The sequence below is a fragment of the Sorex araneus genome, chromosome 1, assembly GCF_027595985.1.
Source record: "Sorex araneus isolate mSorAra2 chromosome 1, mSorAra2.pri, whole genome shotgun sequence".
Classification (NCBI taxonomy): domain Eukaryota; kingdom Metazoa; phylum Chordata; class Mammalia; order Eulipotyphla; family Soricidae; genus Sorex; species Sorex araneus.
In genome coordinates, this window is record NC_073302.1 from 279,867,610 (window position 1) to 279,890,741 (window position 23,132).

Below are 23,132 nucleotides of genomic sequence, written 5' to 3' on the forward strand. Positions count from 1 at the left end.
AACCAATGTTTCAATCAAGATTTGAAAAAAAATAAACAGAAAAGGATCTTGCGAGTATTTTCTTCAGCAAAGGATAACTTCGTCGTTATTATTTTACATGTTGTATTTAATTTCACTTAAACTAAATTCCTCTGTTATTTCTCTGAATATAGTGATTAAGGAAGATCACAGATGCATCAAGGAAATTATGCAAATATAGGCTGAGAGATGTAACTATAAAAGATTTTTGGGAAAATCTACTAAATCTTTGTTCAAAGCCTTAAACTTCTGTTCAAAATGTATTTTCTATTTAAGGATGATAGTTACCTAGGGAAACCAAAAACTGGCACCAAGAAAAGAAAAAAAAAAAAAGCAATTCTACAAAGCATTTACTTCCAGACTGTTGTTAGAAGAAACTTTGTCTACCAAAATAAAGTTTCCTTTTAATAGATTACATGAGTTCTAAAACAGCTCCTTGTGTAAATTTTAATTTATTGTTTTGTTTGTTAGATTGTTAAAATAGACATGCAAGTTCAGTACATTTTTGTAGGGAGCCATTTTACAAGCCCAGCTCTTATCCTCTAGTCAAGCGGAGGCTTACTTGGGATTCCTGTAACAAGGTCACCCCTGCTGACCTTACTGATCTTATCAGTTTGCCATTCCTCTCTCACTAGCCAATGCCCATGCCTGATCTGCCCAATGCCCATGCCTGATCTGCATTTTACTATTGTTCCTATGGGGGTCCAAGCATGCATACCGCCCCCTCCCACCAAGAGGTATAAGTATTGTAACTGCTGTGAATAAACTCTCTTTCTCTCCTCCTCCTTCTGGCTCTGCATCTCTTCCTTCGGTTGCGTCCCCTCCTTAGCCCCAAGAAAGGTCCTCCCTGCGGGACAGGATGATGCCCGCAGGGGGGACCCCACACATTTTTCCCTCTTAGTACTTGCATCTTTTCTTCCAGTACTCATCAATATCAACAAACCAAGAATAATTTTTACTGAGGAATGATATCCAAGAAATAAAAAAATTGGGGACAGAGTATAAATGCATTTTAGAATTTTGTAGATGTTCTCAGATGATTTTCTAAGATTCATTTTAAACAGTTCACATCTTTCTCAGAAATATAATAAATTCCTTTTGCTTACATTTCTGCTGACAATAAATGTAATTACTTAAATTTGTCATCCAGTATGTATAATGTATTATTTCATTTCTTTCTTTAATTTGTATTTCAAATGAATTTTAGCAGTATTTTATACATCTGCTGATAATTTGAATCTAGGTAAAGTGACATTTGTTTTCAGGCTTAACTACTTTTTTGGAAGGCAGAATTCTTAAATTATATTTTTTGTTAAGCGCTTTTTTTTGTTTTATTTTGTTTTCTGTTATTTTTGTTATTTTGTTATTTTTGTTATTTTTTGTTATTATGAGGGTGTATTTAATAATGAGAACGTTCTATGTTTAATATATGTCAATTTTTTTTCAGCCCAGAATGTAGTACAATCTCATGTGCACAAATGCTTTGTAAGGGATTATATTGCAGGATATTAAATGTTTTTCTTTTAAAATTCTAAAAGATAATTTTTTGTTTTAAAATCCTATAATTTTTTTATTCAAAGATATATTTTCATATGTGTGATTCAACTTATTTTTTATTTTATTGACACTTTAATAATATTTATCAAAATTCCCTATGTCCCAGGACTATTCAGTCATAGACATTCCTCATAGTTATAAGACTTGCCTAAATATATATTTTATATAGTGTGAGTTATCAAAGTATTAGCTTTCTTCAAAATGATGATTTTTAATACATTCATTAAATTTATGAATGTGCTAACTTATCTTTTAATGTGTTTCAAATAAGTGTCTAATGTATTGCTCTTATCTGTTTCTACTGTTAATCACTCCACACTTTTCTACGTTAACATTAATGAGTTGTCAATTTTATAGATATTTTCCAATACCTGCTTTAATTTTTCACTCATGCCTTCAAATTCATTCATTTTTATTTTTGTCTAATATGTTGAGTGTGTGCATATCTATCTATCTATATATATATATATTCTCACGAATGATTTAATATAATCAACATATTTTTTCTATTTTCCATATCATTTACTTTGGCTTTTTTATTTGATAATTTATTCATTCTAATAATTTTGAACTAATTTTGATATATTTTCTTTCTTAAGTGGAAGCAAACAAAGTTATATGTTTATTCATTATTTTTGCAGGGGGGAAATGACACCTGGTGATGCTCTGGGGGTAGTCCTGGTTCTGTACTCATGATATATTCCTGGTGATGCTCGGGAATACAATACAGGATGATGGGGATGAAACCCAAATTGTGTGCATCCATCTGACCCACTGTACTATCACTCAGGCAACCCATACTTGATTTAACTCATAATTTTTCTAAATTATAAATGTTACAAATTTCACTTTCAACCTTTATTGAAATGATACATGTGCATGTTTCTGATTGTCTTTTAACTCAATTCAGTGTCCTTTTTTTTTGAAATGTACTCTTTGGCCCCTAAATTAAAATATTGCCCCTTTCTTGAGAGATATTCTATCTGTTAGTTATAATTTAGATATCTTAAGCCTTTTCTTGGGGGAGGTGGGAATACACTCAACAGTTCTCAGAGCTCCAGGTTCTTGCTCAGGGATCACTCTTGGAGGTTATGGATTCCTGAATATGCAAGCAAGGGTTCATATACAGTGATAGGTACTGAATCCCAGTTGGCTGTATGTGAAGATGGCACCATGTCTTCTACGTTTTATCTAACCCCCTCCTTGAAGCAATTTTTGTTAGAGGTATGTGCAAATATGCTTTCAGTCTCTGGTTGATACCAAAGAATGCTAATTATCAAGTTAATCCCCAAAAAAGCATTCCGTGCAGTTTTTCTGTAGATGTGTTTTATCAATCAAGTTGACAAAGTTTTCCTTGATACAGAATTTGTTGAAAGATGTTTTATTATAAATTATTGATGAAAAGTGTTCTTTTTAGACTTATTTATCCAAATCAAGGTTGGAGGACATCTGTTTTTGGTTGATGATATTTTCTTGGTTTTTGTTTGCTTATTTTCTTATGTTTGTTTTGGGGTCACATTCAGTGGTTCTCAAGGATTACTGCACTCAGAGCAGAGACGGGGACCCACATGTGGTGCCAGGGATGGAAATCAGGGATGGAAACCAAGACAAACACCCTACCGACTATTATCTCTCCAGTCCTACCAGTCGTAAGTTACTTATTCATTTATGCTTATTTACTTTATATATTTTGGTTTTGGATCACACTCAGAAGTACTCAGGACTTACTCCTGCTCTGCCTTCAGGGGTCATTCCTGAAAGTCCTCAAAGGAGTATATGGGAGCCTGAGATTTGAACAAGTGATTTCTGCCTGCAAGGCAAGCTCCCTAACTTCAATATTATTGCTTTTACCCCCTGTGCATTCACAATTTCGCATAGCAGAGTAGTATTCCAACATGCGTATGTACAACTTCTTTGCCACTCTTGGTCCTTCAAATAAAATCACTGGGCTGAAATTACAGATACTTGTTTTCATAAAGGCTGAAACAACTTTTATTCTCCAAAAACATGTTATGAGGGATCCTTTTATCCTCATGCCATTTTTAACTTAAGAACTTCAATGGCCATCATACAGAGACTATAGAACCAAGCTCCCGGAAGCTTATAGCTTATAGCTTATATGTCTTTTTAAAAATTTTTAATTTTTTTTTAATTTTTGTTTTCAACACATCAGATAAAGGTTTGATGTCACTGTCACTGTTATCCCGTTGCTCATCGATTTGTTCGAGCGGGCACCCGTAACATCTCTCATTGAGAGACTTATTGTTACTGTTTTTGGCATATCCAATAAGCACGGGTAGCTTGCCAGGCTCTGCTGCGAGGGCTCTATATTCTTGGTAGCTTGCTGGGCTCTCCGAGAGGGGCGGAGGAATCGAATTTGAGTTGGCCAAGTGAAAGGTGAACCTCCAACCACTGTGCTATCGCTCTAGCCCTTACTTTTTAAAATTTTTTTAATTAGTAAATCACCATGAGTGTGCAGTAACAGATTTACACATTTTTGTACTTGTGTTTCCCTCATACAATCTTCGAGCACCCATCCCTCCACCAGTGTCCATTCTCCACCACCAGTGAACCCAGTATCCCTCCAACCCCCCATTCCCATTCCCCCCGACCTCCGCCTCTGTGGCATGGCATTCCCCTTTGCTCTCTCTCTCTCTCCTTTTGGGCATTGTGGTCTGTAATAGGGGTATTGAGTGGCCATCATGTTCAGTCTATAGTCTACTTTCAGCATGCATCTCCCCACCCCCACCCCCCTGCCCTGGGCAGGTCCTCCAACCACAATTTACTTGATAGTCCCTTCTCTATCTGAACTGCCTTTTCCCCCAGCATGTGAGGCCAGCTTCCAAGCCATGGAGCCTCCTGGTACTTATTTCTACTATTCTTGGGTGTTAGTCTCCTACTCTATTATTTTATATTCCACAGATGAGCGCAATCTTTCTATATCTGTCTCTCTCTTTCTGACTCATTTCACTTAGCATGATACTTTCCATGTTGATCCACTTATATGCAAAATTCATGACTTCATCTTTTCTAACAGCTGCATAGTATTCCATTGTATAGCTGTACCAAAGCTTCTTTTGCCAGTCATCTGTTCTTGTGCACTCAGGTATTTTCCAGGTTCTGGGCATTGTAAACAGTTCTGCAATGAACATATAAGTGCAGATGTCATTTCTACTATACTTTTTTGCTTCTCTGGGATATATTCCCAGCAGTAGTATTGCTGAGTCAAATGGGAGTTCAATTTCTAATTTTTTGAGAAGCATTCGTATAGTTTTCCAGAAGGGATGAACCAGTCAGCATTCCCACCAACAGTGTAGAAGGGTCCCTTTCTCCCCACATTCACTCCAACAGCGGTTGCTATTGTTCTTTTGGATGTGTGCCAGTCTCTGTGGTGTGAGGTGGTATCTCATAGTTGTTTTGATCTGCATCTCCCTGTTGATTAGTAATGAAGAACATTTTTTTCATGTGCCTTTTGGCCATTCGTATCTCTTCTTTGGGAAAGTTTCTGTTCATTTCTTTGCCCCATTTTCTGATGGGGTTGGATGTTTTCTTCTTGTAGAGTTCAACCAGTGCCTTGTATACCCTTGATATCAACCCCTTATAAGATGGGTATTGGGTGAATATCTTTCCCATTCTGTAGATTGACTTTGTATTCTGGTCACTGTATCTTTTGTGGTGCAGAAGCTTCTTAGTTTAATATAGTCCCATTTCTTTATCTCTGTTTCATTTTATATCCTAGTTCTCCCTCTCGGAGAACCTGCGAAGCTACTGAGAGTTTCCTGTCCTTATGGGAAAGCCAGCAAGCTCCCAGTGGGGTACTCATATGCCAAAGCCAGTAATAACAATGTCTCTCATTCCTCTGACCCTGAAAGAGCCTCCAGTGCGGCACCATTGGAAAGGACGAGTAAAGAGAGGCTTCTAAAAATCTCAGGACTAGGACGAATGAGACATTACTGAGACCCCTCAAGAAAATTGACGATCAACGGGATGATGATGATGATGAACCTCTTATAACTTCTGGTGGTAAAATTGCAAGGCCTCTTCAGTTTTCCTTTCACAAAGAAGATTGTGCCAACTCATCAATCCAATTATAACTTCCTATGTATTTATTACATCAGTGATCACTTCCTTGTAGAATAGTGAGATCCTGGTGGTGAATCCACAATACAGCTTGCGGAGTATTTTGATATACTGAGTTTGAACCCCTGTTTGGCCAAGGCTTCGATGACCGCCTCAGTCTCAACAGAATCAAAGGCCTTCTTTAAGTCGATGAACATTAGACAGAGCGGCATCTTGAACTCTCTAGAAACTTCAATGAGTTTGGTCACTGTGTGGATATGGTCAATCGTGCTGAATCCTCTTGGGAACCCAGCTTGCTCACATAGTTGTCCTTTGTCTAGTGTTCTGCCTATTCTATTCAAGATGACACAAGTGAAAATCTTGTACATGACAGACAACAGGCAGATTGGGTGATAGTTGCTGATGTCGTGGATGTCTTCCATCTTATACAACAGAATGGTCCTACTGGCTTTCCACTGGGATGGAAACTTGCATTCAGACAGGTAACATGTGAAGAGTCGGACTAGTGTATTGATGAGTACTGGCAGCAGATTCTTCAGTTGCTCGGGTCTGACCTTGTCCGGGCCAGGTGCTGTTTGCGTCTTTACCCCCAAAATGGCATGTTGGATTTCAGAAGGGAGAACATTGGGAACGACAAATCCATCCTGCGCAATTTAGTATGTGGGCAGGTGGACACGGCTGTCAAAGAGATCAGAGTAGAAGTCGTGAATAATTTTCTCCATTGCCTTTCTGGCGGAAGTGATCATTGATGTAAAGAGAGGGGTGTGGCAAGGTGATAACATTTCACCGAAACTCTTCAGTGCCACCCTTGAGAACATCATGTGGCAACTGGAATGGGAAGGAATGGGAGTGAAGATAGACGGTCGGCAATTATACCACCTCCGCTTCGCTGATGACATCTTCTCATAACGCCAAACATTGGCCAAGCGGCAGAAATACTGGCTGACTTCGACCACAAGTGTGGAAAGGTCGGATTGCAGCTGAATCTCAACAAGTCGATGTTCATGAAAAACAAACTAGTCCCTGAAGCTCCATTTGCTCTCAATGGAACGAACATCTCCGAATGCAGCAGCTATGAGTACCTGGGTCAAGAACTCAACATGAGGCATGACTTGGTGCCAGAGCTGCACAAGAGGAAGAGAGCAGTGTGGATTGCCTTCAAGAGCGTCGAAGAGGTGGTTAAGAGAACGAAGAAACTCCGACACCGGGCACATCTTTTCAATTCCACCATTCTTCCTGCACTAACATATGCCTCAGAGACCTGGGCCCTACGCAAACAGGATGAGAATGCTATTAGGGTTTCCCATAGAGGAATCGAAAGAGCTATGCTGGTAATATCATGTCTCACTCAAGTGTGAGAAGGAATCCAGAGTTCTGACCTTTGTAGACGGTCAAAAGTCAGGGATCCTGTCTCGTTTGCCAAGGCATCAAAAATCAGATGGGCCGGTCATGTAATGCGATTCAGAGATGACCGTTGGACTAGAGCTGTTACAGACTGGATTCCATGGAACGTCAGAAGACCTCGTGGCCACCCACCAACTAGATGGTCAGATTTCTTCATCAAATCTCTGAATGAATGATTTGAGGCTCTTTCTGTTCCTGGAGTGAGCAGGTATCACTGGGCTACACTAGCTCTCGACAGGGACAAATGGAGATGTTACTGGCACCCGCTCAAGCAAATCGAAGATCAGCGGGACTACAAGTGATTTTTTTTTTGCTACGAGTGTTATGTATTTATTGGTACTACCTCCAGTAAAAAGTATTTGTTCCAAGAAAGCTCTGATCTTCAGTATCTCCTTGTTATCCCAATTCTCAAGTTGGAATAATGGAATTTATTGTTCCATGTAATTATATGATGAATTTAAGAATAGTTGGTTTTCGGTTAGTTCAACAGACATTTATTATATGTCAAAATATAAACTATAAGTTCTATTTTCTTATTATTTGTATAAATACTTGTTCTATTGTCTCCAAATTCATCTCTATAATTAATATTTTAAAACAAGTTTATTGATGTTATAGCATCTAAATTCATTTGTGTCAAGCTGTAATGCAGTGTGTAGAGTGCTTAACTTTCAAACTGCTGACTTGAGTTCGATCTTCTATATACTATATGGTCTCTGAGCCCTCTAAAAATGATCCGGGAGCGCAGAAAAATATTGGATCAAAAACAAACAAACATCATAGTATTTAAATTCATAATGGTCGAGCCGGGGCCGGTGCTCGGCTCCGGCTGGCCGGGTTTTCGGCCCGGGTGCCCATGCCTCTGCAGAGCCGGTGGATGTGGAATGAGCGGGAACCAGAGACAGCTTTAGGAATTGGGGTTCCAGCAAGTGCTTGCACCCATGTATGGAGACTGTGAACTAAGCTTTTGCCCCACGCCGGCTAACGGAGGAAATAACCTTCCTTCTTGGTCTCTCTCCCCTCCGGGAGAAGGCGTGGTGTCCGACATTTTGTGGGTTCGTTGAGAAGGTATGAACTTTTGGCTCGAAAAAAAAGTGTGCTTTGAACTTGAAACAGCCGCGGGATACAGGGCCAGCCCCAGCCAGGGCTGGTGCTCGGCTCCGGCCGGCCCGGTTTTCGGCTCGGGTGCCCATACCTCTGCAGAGCCGGTGGATGTGGAACGAGCGGGAACCAGAGACAGCTTTAGAATTTGGGGTTCCAGCAAGTGCTTGCACCCATCTATGGAGACTGTGAACTAACTTTGGCTACATGCTGTTCCAGGAAGGGAAATGATTCATTTTCAAACTTAAATCTTCGCGGACTTAATTACTATAATACAGAAATTGTAATAAATTTCTGTATTTTATCGCTGCGTGACATTTTATCTCTTCATTCTCATCAGTGAAAAACTTATTATCAAATATTTCCCTGTTAATAGAGCTGTATTCTTAGGGGATAAATTCCAACAAAAATAGTGAGTCTGTTTTGAAACTCTAACAATAGTGAGTTATGTGTTGAAATCTGGAATGTAATCAAGGTAAAGAGAAAAGGAAGTGAAATTATCACTCACGTACAGAGTGGGTTGGGGGGTGAGGGGTGGGATGTATACTGTTTTTTTTGTTTGTTTGTTTGTTTTGCTTTTGCTTTTGTTTTTGTTTTTATTGGTGGTGGAATATGGGCACTGGTGAAGGGATGGGTGTTTGAGCATTGTGTAACTGAGATATAAGCCTGAGAACTTTGTAACTTTCCACTTGGTGATTCAATAAAATAAATTAAAAAGACAAACAAATAAACACACAAAAAAATAAATAAATATCTCTAAGTATCTCAAAAAAATAAATTCATAATGGTCTTTGGTTATCTTTATCTTTATAGTGTTCAGCAAAGTTTTATTCTATTGGAAAACATCAGTCACTTTAATCAGTATATCAGTTTATGTATGTTCTATTTTAAAATTTTGTATAAGTATCAATATTAGATTCATTATAGTAAAGTTTTTAAGATAAATATATCTGGAAAATATTTAATTTATGTAATACAAAAAGTAGCATAAGTAGCATACACAACACATTATAAATCAAAGCTTTAAAAATTATAAGTAATGAGTAGGTATGGATCACTCACTACATGTTTGTATAATGAGAATATTATGGAATGCAGTGAAATTATTTATCTACTATTACACACACTTGTTTCTGCTCTATGATTTAAAGTTGAGTACATAAACAAAAACTAAGTCAAAAAAGTAAAATATTTACTGTTTTCCCCTTTTAGAGATATAATCTGATGTCTAACAATATGTAAGAGATAATATTAATTATAATAATAGTTGGAGATCATGGAATGTTTGCAGAAAATATGAATAAAATAAAATCACATTTTATGTGATTTAACTACCACTTAAAATTTCTTGTATCTGCACTTATGAATTAAAGTGTACTTAAGCACAATTAAAAACTGTGCTAGGCAAACGAATTTGAACTTTGAAGTTTTCATAATTTAAAATGTAATACCTTTATCTAACACAAATTTTATAAGTGCATTTTAAATTCCCCATACATCAACAATTTATTAATGTCAATAATTAATCAACAGTTACTTATTTACATCTTATAGCTTTATTAAATGAAATAATATGTTTAATAGTTTATATTACATGCTCCAATTTTGTTTTGTTTTTGGAGCAGGGTTAATTTATGGCTCTAAACTCAGGGATTACTCCTTGCAATAATTGGGACACTTTGTAACCCAGGTAATGACAAACATTTGAAACTAATCAGGAAATAGTTGATAAGAATTTCCAACCAGTTTTTGATAAGAATATCCAGAGTTAAGGATTATACACACTGAAATCCAAGAGACCCAAAGGGTCCCAGTGAAAATAAACTCAACTAGGAAATCTCCAAGACATTTTATACTTAAAATGATAAATGTAGAGACAGAGTACTGAGAGCAGCAAGATTCTCTTTTTTAAAGGAGTTTATGCACAAAGGCAAGCCCATAATATCTATAGCAGATCTATCAAATATAACTCTGCAAACAGAAGTATATGAAGGGATATAGTATTAAACTCAACAAAATGAAAACACCTAACCAAGAACGCTTTGCACAGTTAAGAGCATTATTTATTTGAAGTAATGATAGGGAGTTTCATGGAGAGGCAGCAGCTTAGGGAGTTAATAACCTTGAAACCAGTTTTGCAATAAACATTAAAATAACTTCTCTAAAGAACAGGAGGTATTCGATTACTAACATGTTGTATTGAATTGGTCATCACTAAGGGTGTATATGGTTACCTTTTACTAGATTACATAGACAAAAACTACACATAACTCGCCAAGGGGTTTTATACATTTTCACTAATGTATTGCCTGAGAACCGATAACTGGATAAAGAAACAACAGTACATCTATACATTGGAATACTAGACAGCTCTTAGGAAAAATGAAGTCGTGAAATTTGACTATAAATGGGTGGATGTGCAGACTATCAGGCTGAGTGAAATGAGTCATCAGGAGAGGGACAGGTATAGAATGGCTGCATTCATTTGTGGGATATTAAAAATAATATTATGAGACTAGTATCCAAGACATTATAAAACAGCGACCAGTAGGACTGATCAATGCTTGGAAATTACCACAAATGTGTGTGGAGTGGAGGGTAGTTAAGACAGTGGAGGTTCCAGTTTGACAGTAGCTGAAAATGGTCACTCTCCACACAAGAATTGAGTGTTGAAAATAGGAACAGGGATAGCCCTGATTTAATTTTTAATAAATTGAAACTTACTTTCACGATCACAATCACAAACACAAAATCCCGTTAATCATTGATTTCTAGAGAAGGCTCAGTAACCTCTCCATTCGTCCTTTCCCTTACTTTGCATAGGCTTATTGTATAATATAAACTTAGTCAGAAAAAAAGATCAATTAGGGGTCAGAGTGATAGAAAAGGAGGTAGAAAGTTTGGATAAAATATGCCTGACCACGGATCCAAACCCAGTGCCCCATCTGAGATTCTGAACACCATCAGCAATATTTCTGAGCAGAGAGTTAGGACTATTTCTCTCTTAGGTTAGGCAGGACTTCCCAAGTACTGCCAGTTGTTTTTCTTCTACTGCCCCCACAAAAAGAAAAAAATGAATAAATACAGTACTATACTTGCAATGAAGAAAGTAAAATAGGTTGTGTGAATTATAGCGTTTGAAATGATAGCATATTATAAAAGTATCTCTCCTCCTAATTGGCAAATGCAGTTAGGTAAAGCATCAAGTAAAAACATATAAAACAGAATCTTAAAATATATAGCCCCAGATTTCTATAGGTCCTACTATTTCCTGTAAGACCTATGTCTGGTTTGTAACCCATATATTCATGTTACTACTCTCTATTGATGAGGGCATGGGAACTTGTTTATAATGAATGTGAAATAAGTACGTGAACTCATTAGTAATGGGAATGAATTCAGAAGCACATATTAACAATAGATTTTACCACTTTAGTAAGCCACTGGACAGTGATTCCATTTAAAGAACACATTTACAGAAAATGAAGGGTAATGGGCCAACACTCATAGGATCAATAAACTAAATGTGTCTTCCTACTCACTTAGCTAGAGCTGGTGTGAAACTGGAACAGGGGTCTTTTGCAGAATTGTCTAACCACAGTTTTAAATAGCAAATTGCTGTACAGAATTTGTACTATAACACAAATGGGAACTGATGAATAACTAGGTTGGGATTATATTCCCAAGAACGTATAATATACATCATAATACTATTCGACCAAGTAATATCTGATGATATATATGTAACAGCAAGTAATTTTGCTTAGGAACCAATGCTTGTTGAACTGCTAAAAAATATCTAATTTGGGAAAGGAGTGATATTCTATAGATTACTTTGATTCTATTGTTGACTGTCTTTCACTGTGCAGAAACTCATTAAGTACCATGAATATAAATTTTTCCACTTGTCCTTGATTTTGTCCTTCTGTCCTTGTTTCAAGAAATCCGTGTAACCCCATCAACGGCCAAGATCCAGAGACTATAAAACAAAGCTCCTGGAAGCACTGCAACCTTTTATTGTTTAGTTCTTCCTCTCGGAGAACCAGGCCAGCTACCAAGAGTATCCTGCCTGCAAGGCAGAACCTCACAAGCTCCCCGTGGTGTATCTGATATGCCAAAAGCAGTAACAATGATGGGTTTAATTTCCCTGATTCTGAAAGAGCCTCCAATCTGGCACCATAAGGAAGGACGAGTAAAGAGAGGCTGCTAAAATCTGAGGGCCAGGATGAATGGAAACGTTACTGGCACCCGCTCGCTCAAATCGATGGACAACAGAATGACAGTGATACAGTATCAGTGATTCAAGAAAGCATTGCCAAGGTCATTGTCAAGGTACCCCAGATTAACTTAAAGAGTTTTATGACTTAGGACTGTGTGCTTAACTCTCAAATAGTTTCTGCGTTGACATATGTGTTTGGTATTAGTTAATGGTCTTTGGAGTGTGGCTGTCCAGTGTCCAAATACCATTGTTTCAATAGAATATTATTTTTCTAATTTTTGAAACTATATCAATAGATTCATCTTTTTATTGCCTATATGCTGAATTGAAATTTAGATTTATTTGGCATTTTTTATTATCAAACATATTTGAGATATGGAGCTGTTCCTTTGTATGTAAGTTAATGCAAAGAAAATGAGATACCTCCTTCATGTAGCACTGTAGCACTGTTGTCCCATTGTTCATCGATTTGCTCGAGCAGACACCAAGTGATGTCTCCATTGTAAGAATTGTTGCTACTGTTTGTTGCATATTGAATATGTCACAGGCAACTTGCCAGGTTCTACCATGCAGGAGGGATACTCTTGGTAGCTTGCCGGACTCTCTGAGAGGGATGGAGGAATCAAACCCAGGTTGGCTGTGTTCAAGACAAATGCTCTATCCACTGTCCTATTGCTCCAGCCCATCTCCTTCATGAATGTCAAAATAAAGTTATTATATATATCAATATGTTTTAACTTGTGGGGACATATCGTACGAACAACTATTTATTTCTAAGACAACTAAATTATTTATAACCAACTAGATGATCACTAGATAAAAATTTGAGACTTTCCAAGAAGCAGGCACATTTTTGTTTAGTATTTTCCCATATTCACATTCTGTATCATCCCTAGATTTATGAGAATATGAGAGATAAAATAATTCATTTTTCCCTCCCAATTCAATCAACTACCTCAAGTTCACTGTTAGCCACAGTCATCACAAATATACATGGCTAATGACAGGTTTTGTCTTGCATAATTTAATAAGGTCTTATTATAAAATAAAGTATCAGCCGTGGATTGCATTTTAGATGGGAAAATATAAGCATTAAAGTTAAGGGAGGACTAAATGACAAACACGCAACTCGAATTGTTACCTTGACAATGAAACATGGTGAATGGCATACAGAAAAGCTGCCCTATTGGAAGTTTTAGTACAAATATAGTGCGTAAACTGAAATAAAAACCAAACATGCAGAAGATGAATAGGCTTGCTAGGAAAGAGCAGCTTAATTAACGAGACGACTTCCTTTTTATTCATTGTGGAATGTTGCTGATAAGAAGTACCTGAGTTGTCTACTTGAGCATTCTATCTCTTAAAGATGTTGAGAGCTAGCATCAAATAAATACCAACATCAGGATTTTTGTTTTTGTTTTTAAAATGGCGTTCTCTGTGTTTCAAACAGGCTGAGGGATAGTGTAGAGGGTAGGTCAGTTGCTTTGCTTTTGGCAACCCGAGTTTGACCCGTGGCAACACATTTCTTCTCCTGAATCCTTCCAGGAGTGATCCCTGAGCACAGAGGCAGGAATCAGCCTAAGTATCTCTAGAAGTGTCCCCATCTTAATTTTTTTTTTACAAAAATTAAAAACACAAAATGAGAAACAAAGTAATTTTATGTAAAGTAGTTTGCAGATAATTGTTATGCAAGATGCAATTGGACAGATGCTTACACTTTTAAATATAATACTAGAATTTAAAATATATAATAAAATGAAACTTAAGTACCACTTCGAAAATGTGGAATCGATTTGATCATTATAAATGCGTAATAGGAAGCAAAATGTGTGCTTGATGATATTTATTGAAGAGTTAGTGATCAGGCCAGCAACAGATAGGAATGAGAATATTTTAGTAAAAATGGGATCAAGCCCCAAGTTCTGTCTTTCATTAAAAATTGTTATTTCTGTAAAAAGCAACTACAGATCATGAGAAAGATCAGAGAAGTGAATGTCTGCCAGAATCAAACTACCACTTTAGGAAAATTCTTATTCTCTTTAGTACAGTTGAAAAATAGAAAAGAATAGCGATAGAATTTTTATACTTCAGACACTATCTGCCTGAAGATAATATTTGTGCATATGTTGGCTCATATAGTCACTCAAGCAAAGAAATGAGTCATAGAGGGCATCTTGCGGCAAATAGCATATAATGCAGAAAACTACAGGAAAGAAACCCTTATACATAATTGTATTAAAAGGATCTTTTAAGAAATGATTGTTATATTTTCTCCAATAGCCATAGATAAAATTAGAAGTGATATATTAGTTTTAAATGATGAATTTATAGATGCTTTAAAAGTTTTAATAGATTATAGAAAGTAAATGGTTTAAGACATTTGCCTTAAATGTGGTCAACCTAGTTTGATTCAAGAACCCCATGGTTCCACTAAGTACTTCTCTGTGGAGTGACACCCAGGCACAGAGCATGCAATAGTTCCCAAGCACCTCAATGTGCAATAAAAATTCATCCTACCGTGTTTATAACATATAATTTATCTACAAATACAAGAAGCTATAGTAGAAGAATGAAGTGGTAAAATAATAAAATAAAGTACAGCCAGGTAAGTGAAATGAGCCAGAAAGAGAGGGACAGACATAGAAATATTGCACTCATCTGTGGAATATAATATAGCAGAGTAGGAAACTAATACCCAAGAATAGTAGTATATAATACGAGGACATTGGCTCCATGGCTTGGAAACTAGCCTCATACACTGGGGGAAAGTCATCCCAGATAGAGAAGGGAAAACCAAGTAAAATGTGATTGGAAATCCCGAGCGGGGAGGGAGATGCACGCTGAATGTAGACTAGAGACTAAGCATGATGGCCACTCAATACCCCTATTGCAAACCACAACATCCAAAAGGAGAGAGAGAGAGAACAAATTGGAATGCTCTGCCACAGAGGTGGAGTGGGGTGGGGGGGATAGGATAGGGAGGTGGGAGAGATGATTGCTTCATAAGTGGTAGAGAATGGACACTGGTGGAGGGATGGGCTCTCGAACATTGCATGAAGGAAAAACAAGCACGAAAATGTGTGAATCTGTAACTGCCCCCTCACTGTGACTCACTAATTAAAAAATAAATAAATTATTAAAAAAATTAAGTACAGCCAGGTATAAATGTCTAAAGTAAGACCTTAAAAAGTCCCATTAAACAACACAAAGTTTTGACACACAGCTACATTCTCTCTGTCTATACGACTCACTGAAATCTTTAGCTTTTGTAGAAAACCAATTATTTTTATTGATTGATTGATATTGATTTTTTTTGCCTGGCATCACACCCGATGATGATCATTGGTCACTTCTGGCTCTGCACTCAGGAATCACTCCTGGTGGTGCTTGGGAGACCATATGGAATGCTGGGTCATTGAAAGCCAACTTGAATCCGCGTTGGCTGCATGCAAAGCAAATGCCCCACCCGTTGTCTATGGCTCCAGACCTGAAAGTCAATTATTTTTTAAATTTAATTATTGAACATCTAAAGGGCCTTTATTGTGATGACACCTGAGATCCTGAACAATAACTTCTGCCTTAGTAGCTGCTTACAATTCTATACTCTTGAGAGATACTTCTTGATACAGCAAAGATTCTCATAAACCTCTGAAAAACAAGATTGCACTATCTAAAAGTGCTTCTGGAGATGATACTTTTACTGTAAAAATGTTAGCCTGGTCTTTTCTGATCAATGACTAAAGGAATCAGATATTTTGGGAGCATTGTAGGGACTATTAACCGGATAGACAAGAGTCCTTTGGCTTCAAGGAAAAATATTTATATTATAAGCTTTATAATATACATGATTGGTAAGTCTTCAGTTTTACCTCAATGACATAGAGTCATAAAAGTTCTAAGAAAGGTCTAATCCATGATACTGATAAGAGATTTATACAGGGTTTTAAAACAATTATTAGATCAAATATAGGGCTGGAGATATAGTGTAGCAGGTAAGCTGCTTGCCTTGCATACGGATGACTGGGGTATTCCATATTAGCCTTTCCAGGACTGAATCCCGAGCGGCCAGACAGGAGGAAGCCCTGAGCATTACTGGGTGTGGCACCCAAACAAACAAAAATATACCAGCATGTTTCCTTAATATGGAGTTTGAAAATATGACATTAATCAATTATTACGGAATGAATTTAGAAACTTAGTGTATTGTCCATGTATTAGAAATTTGCTTAATAAAAATTAAATAATTCTTGGGTGGAAATACATAAGCACTATAATTGGATGATATTATGAAAGATTAAAGTGTAAAATAAGACAATTTAAATAGGAACGAAGAGATTTTTGAAACTAAGATTATTCTTAAAGTTACAAAAAAATTATTAAAGTAAGTCTAAAAAGACTAACAAGCAGTGTGTTTCATCTTCAATGAAAATTGAATGATGTAATTAGTAATAAGACAATGGTAGTTCTGATATAAAATATAAGGGTGATACAATATTTTTGTTGTGATGGTCTTTTCACTTGGATAATTTGAACCACAGTTGGTTTTAGAGCTATGTTATTATTCAGGCTAAGTAAATTTAAACTTGCAATAGCTCTATATCTTTATAGGAAAGATTGGTTATTGTGACAAAGAAATCAATTTATTACTAATTCTACTATTGATTTACTATGTGTCCTTGAGCCAGGCAATTAACTTTTTCTGACTCTGTTTCTTAATTTATAAGGTGCAGGTGCCAATATTGTACAGGAATAGTAGAATAAATTTTATGTTTCCAATGAAAAAAAAAACCAGGTTACAGAGTGTGCTGTGTGATAGAAATCTTGTCAGCTATTTTTGAACATTAGCATTTAACTTCTAAGAAAGGTATCTAACCTAGACAGATTTCTAAGTCTATAAATTGGTATAAAATAAGTGTAGAAATTTAAAGATGAAAAAATGTATCTTCTTGTTTCCAACAAAGAACAAATGCATTTTAAATATGAATTATGGGTCACCAGAATTGCATGTGTTTTCCACAGGATAGCAATGGTGATGCCAATTAATGCTTAAAATGGGTTAGAAATATTTTTTTATTGGGTTAGATATTTTTTTCTTTCCATATCATGACAAACTGCAACAGTTTACACCAATAATTTTCTTGATGATTTTATTTGTTTTGCTCTTGTTTTATGCCACACCTAGCTATACTCAGGACTTACTCCTGACTCTGAACTCAGGGATCACTCCAAGTGGGGCTCATGGGGACCATAGGGGTGCCAATATTTGAACTCAGATCTGCCATGTGCAATGCCAGTGCCCTATCAATATACTATCTCTCTTCTCCGCTAATTTTTTTCTTTGTAGAAGATTATATCATAGATCTGAGCATACAGGGTTGTAGGTAGGGATTGGGTTTATTGAGCATATTGGGTGGATTGGCTTGATTGGGTTGACTGGAAGTAATATGGGTTCCTAGGTGGAGTCTCTGTAGCATATAGGTATTCATTAGTGGGTAACAGTGGACACCAAAACCATACCTCTCAGTCAACAAAATGTGTGAGGATTGGATGGACCACAGTATATGGAGGCGTAGGTTAAAGCAGACCAAGGGAGACAGGGAGAAAGGAAGAAGGTAATGGGCATTTCAGTTTGGGAAGTTTATAGTAACTTCACCTACCAATATTACAAATTTTAACACTGTTGTAACTAAACTTAGAGAGAGAGAGAGAACAAGAGAATGAGAGAGAGGAAGAGAAAGATAGGGAGAGAGTGAATGGACTTCAAATTGGAAACATAAAAAATATACATAGAAATCTGACTTTGTGATCTGAGACATATCCTGGATATATGATGCTTATCTGTGTTTTCTTGTATAAATCTTAACTACCTATGTCCTTGAAATTTGAATTAAAAAAATCTCTGATTTGTCAAAGTCTGAACTGACAATCTCATCCTGAATCTCAGTGTTACTGATTAATTTATTTTTATTTATTGTGATGACAAGTTTGCAAAACTCTAAAGATAGACTATATAACATACTTGATTTCTCTATATTTTACACTATAAACAAATTAACATTGAAATGTACATGTGTTGTTGTTTAAAACATTTGAGTGACTGTTAGTCTGCTGGTTCTCCAGTGAACAATTTTTGGCATATATATTTTCCAGTAGCTAGGGGTCACACCCAAGGACTGCTCCTGGCACCATGTAATCCCACCAATGGCCAATATCCAGAGATTTAAAACCAACCTTCCAGAAGAGAGCAACGCAGAGAGTCTCTTGCCCTTGCGCCTGGCTGTCTTCCCCAGGACCCCTTGGAGGGGGTGGGCTCCAGTTTCCCTCCCCGCCCAAAGCAGAGGCACGCCCAACAATTTTCAAGGATCCCTAGTTTCTGGGAAAAGAATTCAGATCCTAGAGCACATCACCTACCTCCAACCCTATGTGTTTAGGACTCCCAGGTACCAGGTTGCATTTTGTTGTGCAAGACCTCTGTCTGTAATTCTTAGTCAAATGGACCAGCGGTTCAATGCAGGGCCCAGGCTGCACTACTGCTTGGGGCAGATCTCCCCAGAGCCAGCCTGGCTTTACTTGAGGTCCTCCAGGTGACAGTAGTGCTTTGGCAACCACCTGATATCAGAAATTATGCAAAAATGCAGTGTCAAGGTCTTAACCGGCCAGCTAAGTGCAAGGCCAGCACCTTACCAGCTGTACTATCTCTGCAGCTCTGGAAATCAGGATATTTTAATTACTCAATGAATAGCAGTTCTCCAGAAATAGCTGTGCCTGGAAATAAAGTGGAAATTATCAGAAATGTGTTTTCATAATTTTGTGACTGTCAAAAATATATAGGTTCTAACTCTTTCCTTAGTGGAAAAATCAAAGGATATTGTATGTGGTCCCCTGAATTCCTTTATCAGTGCTTCCTGAACAAAGAGCCCAGAGTAAGTCCTGTGAACACTACCAGCTGCAACCCATACCACTCCCCACCCCAAATTATTATTTTTTCTGTCCTATAGTGACAGCTCAGAGGCTGAATACACACTTTGCTTGCAGGAGACCTGCATTGCATCGAGATGCCATCTATTGCTCAAAACATTTCAGGAGCAACCCTGAAATATTTCTAGCAAGAGCTGGAAATATCCCCTGAGTACTGCTGGCTATGATTCAAAAATAAAAATAATAATAATAATAATAATAGATACAACATTAAATTAAATACCCTTATTATTTTAAAAATTTGGAATCCTCCATAGCTTCTAAATTTTGTTATGTACAATGAAATCATTGGCTACTGAGTAACAGTTTATACTATTTTAATTAGACAGGATGAATTATCATCAGATCTCTTAAGAGAATTTTTCCTGATAAGTAAAATCAGATGTTTGAGACAGGTTTGAGCCAGTTTATAATTCAACTTGTCTCAGTACTGCTTTGCACAGGGACACTCAGGAAATAACTACAGCAAATCACAGGTTGCCATCTTCATCTTAGAATGGAAAATTTTTTGTTAGGAGACACTGTTAATACACTACAATACTTCTTACATACTCAGTAAAGAAGTTCAAAACATATAATTTTTTCGTAAAGAAGAAAAACTGTGATGAAGGAAAAGAAAAGAAAAATGGAAATAGAAGTGTTAAGTATGAGACCAGAACATTTATACCTTAAATTACTTGATAATTGACTCTTTTTTCACATGTGACTTTTCCAATTAAATATAATATTAAACTGATGCTTTGACCCAGATATTATGCTTTATCTCTGAGTCACTTGGATTTACATTCTTTATTATATTGTCTGAATATTCATATTAGTTATACTTTTTTTAAAAGTGTGCACCCCATTTCAAGTCACAAATAACATCATTTAAAATCCTTTAAAATCACAAAAAACTTGAATGATGACTCCTAATATATTGTTTTATTATAATTATTGTTGTTGTTATTATTATTACTGTTATAATTATCTTATTTTTGTTCCATTTATACCACCAGAGATATTTGGACTACCTACGAACCTGATATTTCCTTTTTTTTCCCTTCTGCTTGCATTCACTTTCTTTCTTTCTTTCTTTCTTTCTTTCTTTCTTTCTTTCTTTCTTTCTTTCTTTCTTTCTTTCTTTCTTTCTTTCTTTCTTCCTTCCTTCATTTTCTTTCTTTCTTTCTTTCTTTCTTTCTTTCTTTCTTTCTTTCTTTCTTTCTTTCTTTCTTTCTTTCTTTCTTTCTTTCTTTCTTTCTTTTTCTTTCTTTCTTTCTCTCTCATTCTTTCTTTTTCTTTTCTTCCTTTCCCTTCCCCTTCCTTCCTTCCTTCCTTCCTTCCTTCCTTCCTTCCTTCCTTCCTTCCTTCCTTCCTTCCTTCCTTCCTTCCTTCCTTCCTTCCTTCCTTCCTTCCTTCCTTCCTTCCTTCCTTCCTTCCTTCCTTCCTGTGAAACTATCAAGCATAGTTCAAATGGCCAAGAGGCTGCTCCTGGGATACTTAGGCACCAGTGCTGGCAGCTTGGTGCATGGAAATAGCAGTGCCAGAGCCCTGAAATGATGAGAATTACCCTGGCAATGCTGAGGGACCTCTAGGGCCATGTAAGGTGGTGCTCAAGGGACCACAGGGTACCAGGAACAAATAGGGGACAGCTGTATGCAAGGCACAAATATTGATTCCAATACTATATCTCTGTTCCCAGCATTTATTTTTTCCTTAGTCTTTTCTCAAGCCTCAACTTTCTTCAGCACTTTCTCAAATTTAAAATGGATGCAGCCCTTATGTTATATAAGATAAGTGGAGTTTTATCAAGTGAGTCCTGTTCCTCACTCTGGTTTCAGGGTTTCCTTTTATGCCCAAACAGGAATAAGCGTTTTTCAGTGTCCACTTAACCTTAAGTTCTGTTATGTCAATTGCAGCCTTTCTGTCTTCACAATTCTTTAGTAATGTATTAAATGATTCTCCACTCCAGGGGAAGATGATTATTTTTATAATAAGTAAATCATCACTCAAATCATCAAGTCAGTGTCCCTAACAAAAATGAAAAATGTGAGAACTATATTTCCAGGGACAGGGAACGTTTCCTACAGTGAGTGACTAGAGAAGTTTCTCTGTGTGCAGCGCGGGACACCCTGAGAAGCCTGAGCATCGTCGCCTTAGCCGCAAGTGGCTTCTCGGAGTTGTTTTGCAACTGCCTTTTGCCATTGGTGATGTCATTCTCTTCCCTTGATAGAGTGGCACGGAGAGGATCTAGTCTGCACGGTCTCTTGAAAAAAAAATAATAATATGCGTCGATCATCTTTAAATAGATAAAATTCCTGTGCACATATATAAAATAAATTGTAGTAAATTTCATGGGTCATTACAAGAAAGAAAACAAATCAAAAGAGAATAACTAATGATTAGAAAGTAGCTCACTTTAGAACTGACCTGTATAATGTATTACATTTTGATGAAATAAAATCTTCGCATTTTTATATTTATAAGATACAAAAGATGATATGATCATAATGATATGGATGATTGATTACAAATAGCAAGAACCCTTTACACTACTTCCTTATATTGAGTTATTTGTCCTCACAACTTATCTACAGTGCTTGCATCATTAATTTTTAAAATAAAATCTCGAAAAAAGTTCATGTAAAATTAGGTGATGATGATTAGATGATGGTCTATCAAAATTTCAAACTGTAAATAATAAATCTGCTTCATTTGTGTAACTTTATTCGTTGTTATTTAAACAAAAATTCAGTTGAAAGTTTATTAGAAACCGCGTCTCAGTATCCTCATGAAAATAAAAAAATGTATTTTTAGAAAGAAAGATAACTAAATGTTACACAAATGACTAAAGTATGCTTGTTTTAGGTAAGTGTGTTCACCAGGAATTGAGAAGAGAATTATGCTAATAAAAATAAGTCCATGTCCAGGCTTTATTTTGATGGAGAAATAGTAAATACAGAGATATAGTACTTGTTTCTGAGAGCAGATGTAACAAAGGCTGTGAAGGTTAATAACAACCCCCTAGCCCGCACCTGCAATAAGAGTTTGAAAACTAGGTTTCTGATAATCAGAGATCAAGATGTTGTTGAAGTTGTTCTGTATCGCTCCTCTTCTGGCCAAGTAAAATTTTGTGCTGCTCTCTTTGTACCTGCTGAGTCTTTCTTTGGTCATACTAATTTATTTTATTTATATATTTATTCATTTTTTAATTTTTTGCGTTTTGGGGGTCACACCCGGCGATGCACAGGGATTACTCCTGGCTCATGAACTCAGGAATTACTCCTGGTGGTGCTCAGAGGACCACATGGGATGTCGGCAATCAAACTTGGGTCAGGCACGTGCAAGGCAAACACCCTACCTTCTGTGCTAATGCTCAGGTACCTACTAATTTATTTTTATAAAGATAATAACTACTACGCTAGATTTAGACCCACCTTGATACATTTATTTTCAATTCATGATCACTATAAAGACCATCCATTCAAAAACAGTTGAATTTGGGGTACTATGATACAGGGACTTTAAAATATAAATGCTTTGGGAACTAACTGCAGTGTAGAATATAATAAATGCCATAGATTAATACCAAGGTTTGGCCTGAGGTTGTGACTTTCTATACAGTTTAAACTGATAAAATAAAGGCTGGACCTTATGAGTCTCAATTTTTTTCATTTTTCGACATAGAGAGTATTAAATGTACATTGAAGAGTAAAATGTATAAATAGAGGAAGTCTCAAGGTACCAGAACACCTCTAATACTTGAATACTGTGAGAAAATTTTCTAGAATGAAAC

At 36.6% G+C, this 23,132-nt stretch overlaps 1 pseudogene; it reads right to left on the reverse strand.

Moving 5' to 3' along the window:
- The window catches only part of LOC101548379 (histone H3.3C-like), a 54,197-nt pseudogene that overhangs the window by 28,395 nt on the left and 2,670 nt on the right, over positions 1 to 23,132 (reverse strand).